Below are 5,573 nucleotides of genomic sequence, written 5' to 3'. Positions count from 1 at the left end.
GCTTGTGTTTCTAATTCCGTTTCTGCTTCTCTGTTTGTTTCTCCAGCTGTTTGATTTGTTTGATTTGCAGAGCGAGGGCAGCGCTGCCGGCCCGGCGCGCTGCTGGGCCCGCCTGCCTCCCGCTGCTCCCCCCAGCAGCAGGATCGCTCCTCTGCCTTCGTGTCGCTGCTTCCTGCAACCCCGGCTGCACATGCATGAATTTGAGAGGGCGATACACGCCTCGGTATATAATTGCTTCAGGCAGACGGCCCAGGGAGTCAACGTGGTTCCCAGCTACGTGCTTGTACACTTCAATTAATGCTTTTCATTGGTGACTAATTGTCAGTTCACGTCTTTCACTTGTGCTCGGTGCTGCCAAACCACGTCCGTGGGAAGCGGCGCTGGCGCTGCCTGCGCTTCCCATCTCCTTCCCTCTCCCTTGGGAATGGCCGTGCTGGTCCACACCAGTCCAGGAAATCTCTCCAACGCTTCGGTGACGTTTTCCCAAGCGTTGCGGGAAGGCCTGGAGCCCAACATCAACTACATCATCAGCGAGGTGTAATCCCTGCCAGCTGTTCTGCTTCTCCTTCATCATGTGGTGTGAGGAAGGTGAGTCCCCCGAACCACGAGCGCAGGGAGGTTGGAAGCTGAACCCCCTCAAAGTGCTGTAGTGATGATACCACATCTCCGGTATGTTGTAGGATAAGTCAGTGTGGTCATATTTTAGTTATTTACCACCACTCTTTGTTACAGTTACATTACCAGCGTCAAAATATAAGTATTAGGTAAATAAAAGGGGGGATTGGCAACAAGCCAAAATATAATCACACTGCATTATTCTTAGCACGCCGCATGAACAAATGTTATTAAAAGGCTATAACTAAGTTCTTGATTTTTGCTGCTGGGTAATTTCAATTTCTTCAGCGCTTCAGAGTCTCAGATTATATTTTCAGCTCTGTCACCTTCTGTGTAGCCTAACACAAATTACTCCAATTCCCTTTCCAGTCTCTGTCAAAATCTATTCAGATTATGGTTTCTTCTAGAGCAGAATCATCTCCTAAAGGAAGATTTTAATGCTTCTTTGTCTGCTCTCCTCTGGATTTGAATTAAAATACTGTATTTTCAGCTATTCTTAGTTTTCCCAGGAATGTTTGGTTAGGACTTCCCTGTGCTGGTTAGTAGGGTCAGTATGAGGCTTTGCTGTTGCAGATCTGTTAAAGCTGTTACAGAGTTAAAATTAAAGAAGGCATACTTTATGACATTATAAACACCCCAAGTTAATGTGTTTTCTCCAAGAATCAGTAATAATTTCATATTTCAGTGCAAGGATTTGATACGTGGAGATGCACTGGGAAGCAGAATTGCAACAAAAATGTACTTTGGCTGTTCTTGTGAAAGTTGGCAATATTTCACAACATTACAAGACTTTACATGTCACCATTATCACAAATACTTTCATGAAAGCTTACTGTGGCTTCACTGTGAAAATGTGACATCTGTCCTGGGTGCATTTCAGAAACATGGGGCTGAAACGTGATACTGACTGCAAATGCAGCTGGGCACCAGGTTTGGAAGCTGGGATCCTAGAACAAGCCATTCTGGTGCAGAAGGAGCAAAGACTGAAATAGGGGAAGAGATGGAAACAGGAAAAAACAAGATGTAGGAGGACTTGGCCTGAGTGGACAAGGAGATGAGGGCAAAAAGTTGAGTAGGGAGTGGTGGAAAGGTGACATGAGAATTGCAGAAGCAGAGCGAGTGCGTGGTGGTAGAAAAGAAGTGTCTTTCCTCAAGCAATGAAGTGGAAGCCAGGACTGCTTGGGTGAGATGAGGATGAGAAGCCCCAGAGGGAAGGAGGACAGACCAAAATCTGGTCAGGCAGGAGTGAGGATGCAGAGGGTCAGGCCTGCAGGAGGGAAAGGGAAGGATCTTTGCTACTTTCCAGAGCCTGAAGGTTGCCAGACCTGGCTGTGCTTGTCAGTACGTGTAATTAATTACTTGTTTCCTCAAGCAGCAGGTGCCTGTGCAAATGCTAAGTTTCTGTGCTTGTAGAACAATTATGCAGGTGAGTCAGCATGATACCATAGGATAGAATTTTGTTTTCGGTTATTTATTCCCTTATTATTTTTAAAATGTTGTGAGAAAAGCAAAAAGGATGCCACACACCCCCGAGAAAAAGAAAGAAAAAAAAAAAAACGCCTAAAAGAGGAGAGGCTGTGAGATTTCACTTGTGAAGTAGAGTAATTGTTTCTTTGGCAGGTTGAAGGCAACATAAATTTCTTCAGCTAGTGGTGGTGCCACAGGATTAGGACCCTTGTCCTTCTCAGTTATGCCAACATACAAGAAATACAGAGATAGGTGACAAACATGAAAATAAAATGCTAGGAGGTTTTGGTGGCTTTGTCGTTTCCAGCAGTTCCGTTGTTTGTGCCAGCATGTGTGAATGGGAGCAACTGTGGGAAACCTCAGAGGAAAACAGGCAGTTTTTCCGTAACGTTGGCCATGAAGTGACTTCCTTTGCCAAGTCAGCCACGCCTGGTGCTGACACCCTTTTCCCAGAGACTGTGGTAAAGACAAGTCTCTACTGGAACACTGGTGAATGACGGCGTCACAAAGACAGGGCATTGAAATGCAGCAGCACCACGAGGGAAGAGTAAATTAGACTGTTCAGAATATGTTTATTTTTGAAATGCAGCAGCACCACGAGGGAAGAGTAACTAAATCAGACTGTTCGGAATATGTTTATTTCATGTTTTCTTGTGTTTTGAAGACCAGTGGATGTTTTAGACTTAAGAGTATTTTTCTGAAGGATTCCACCACACTCATCTTCAATTAATAGGCAAGAGCTCATAATAGGCATCTCAAATACCTGTGAAAACTAAAAAAAGCGCTGTCCAGCTACTACTGATTTTAACTAAAATAGCAAGCAAAAAGAAGCTGTGTCTTTTGCAGTGACGGCGCAGGCAAAACCCCAACTTCCACATTAAAAAAAAACAACCCCAAAACAACCAACCAAAAATAGGAAATGAGCACTTTACAGTTCCTAAAGGCTATGTTAAAAAAACATATGAAGAAAAAAAAGTAAAAAAAAAAAAAAGGGTACATATAAAAACAATTTCCTGTTGTAGTTGGCCTTTCACTACACTTCTGACAGTAATACTAGGTTCTTATTTTTATGCTTTATAGCCTGAAGCATGTTCAGTATTTTAAAAATAGGCAGTCTGCTGAGCTGTGATTAGGACACCATTTCTGTCTCTCTTGAAAATACTTCCCAGTACTTAACAGATGGCTGCAATTTTGGTGCTTTCACTCGGGCCTGCAGCAAAGCCTTGTGTTCTTTCTGAAAATTCCAAAACACGCAGAAAAAATGTTTCTGGGTTCAAATCAGGGCGTGATTATAATTACTTCATGTAGGGTCACTCAAACACTTAAAGGCAGCTAAATGTTGGGCCACAACTCTCTTGACCTCTGTCGTCAATTCCAGCACACGCTTGAACATGCAGGCTGTAAATCCCGGGGAGCAGCATAAACTGCTCAGTATTTAGCTATAGGGTGGGCAAAAACTCTCAGTAAGTAGGTTTTTTGCCAAATGTATAGATAAGCGTAAAGTCAATGAAAACTACTAGCTGGTTTTGACAATGCATGCAAAATGGTTTCTCCTGAAAACACTTGTTTTGAAAGTTGGACTGGATTGTTTCGATAGCATTTTAAAAGATTTTGCTACTTTTAAAGATTAAAATTCACTGAGAAATGAATTTTATATTGTTATATTTTTTCTACTTCCAGCCAGTTAATAAAGATATCAGTTCTTCTGTTAGTTCTAATCCTTTGTGACATTTTTACGGTAAGGTGATGAGCTTTTGATAAATGACAGACAAACTGAAGGGTTAGGTTTTTTTTTTAATTCAAGCCTTCAGTTTGACTTTTTGAGTTTGCAGATTTTTAATTGTGTATGTCACCATTCACTACTTAAAACAATGGGTCTACAATCTGATACAGTCACAAGATGGGAAAGTGCCATTGAACTTACAGAGACTTTATCAAAAGCCAAATAATGTTTGTTTGTTTTCTGTCCACTATTATACCAGATTAAGAAGAGGGTGCAGTTTTTAAGAGTATGGTTTGTTAGGAAATCTTTAGAGATTGTGTGGGCCACTGTCCCAAATGATGATTTTGTTCCAATTTGCAGATTAGGGGATACAGTTTGTGTAAGAAAAAAAGTAAATAGATTTGGGGCAAGAAAGTAATGGTTTTTAGTATCCGTTTTCCACCCTCCCCTTACTGACTGCTGTTGTGTTGACCTTATGATTTAAGTCACTTGAGTTGCCAGTGTTGGCTGGTTTATCTATATCTTGATGATCTCAGTGATTCCATGTAGTTACTCTAACAAGGAATGCACATTTACTTGCTTGCTTGCTGGCTGGCTTTACTAATTCAGTTTTTGAAGGAAAATTATTTGTTTTCTTTAGAGTTAGAATAAGATCCCATCACGCAAACATTAAATCTGTTCTGTTAAAAGTTACTGAATTGAATCATAACGTAATTTTAAAACTCAAATGCTCTTTTATTTTAGTGTTTTATAAAATTTCCTTGAAGATGTTTCTGCTAAAAAGTATTCAAACAGGTCTATCCCATCAGAAAGATGGAAGGATGTTTTAATAAAGAAATGTTGTAACCTCACATTGCCACTCTTAGGTTATATTGCCATGAAGTTCAGATTTCTGGGCTGATACTAAACATTAAATCAGCACAAAAAGCAATTTCTTAGAATGATGGATTACTGCTGAGATGTGAATTAAATTCAGGAGATTTCTAGCAAGGGAAGAGGTTGCTCTGTATGCCTTTTTCTCAAAAGCATTCTGGTGTTCTGGTAATTGTTATGTTACATACAATTACTAATTTTTACATTTGCTTCTCCCCACTGCTGTTTACAATATTATCTTAGCTGTTAAGGTTTAGACACGGTGCATGCTAGAGTGACATAGTTTGTACTAGGTTTATTTTCTTTCAAGAACAATTATAGGTTGTTATTTGTCATACAGCTGAAGCAGAAATTTATATTGACTTCACAGGGTAATTCTGCCTTTAAGGAAAACCCAGATGGCAACCACTATCACACTACAGCCTCACATTAGGCTAAAATTGACTGCTTTCATTAAAATATTTATAAATGTCTCTACCACTATATATGAAAATGAAAATAAAGCAAAATAAAGTGAATAAACCTCTGTGACTTTACAGAGACTTCGTGCTACAAAATGTCGATATCCATTTTTCCTCCAATTCAGTGCAATTCAATTCTGCCTTAGGACACTACTCACAGTGATATGGATTCTGATATGGAAGATTAATAAAGCTATTTATAGATTTGAAGGAAGGGAGGCATGAGGGAGGAGAACAAAGGGGAAGAAGAAAAAATGGAACAAGTGGAAAGAGAGGAATGAGGGAGGGAAGGAGAGAGGGAGGAAGCGAGCAAGGGAGGAAGGGAGGAAAGACAATGTCTAGTGCAACAGGGAAAGTAAAAGCCATCCTTTGGAGTTTTTCATCCAAAGATCTCAACATTCTGTATAAAGGCCATCACTTTCATTATCCCGTGC

The sequence above is a fragment of the Chaetura pelagica genome, unplaced genomic scaffold, assembly GCF_000747805.2.
Source record: "Chaetura pelagica isolate M959 unplaced genomic scaffold, ChaPel_1.0 scaffold317, whole genome shotgun sequence".
In the NCBI taxonomy this organism is placed as follows: Eukaryota; Metazoa; Chordata; class Aves; order Apodiformes; family Apodidae; genus Chaetura; species Chaetura pelagica.
Note: the sequence above shows the minus strand (reverse complement) of the source record.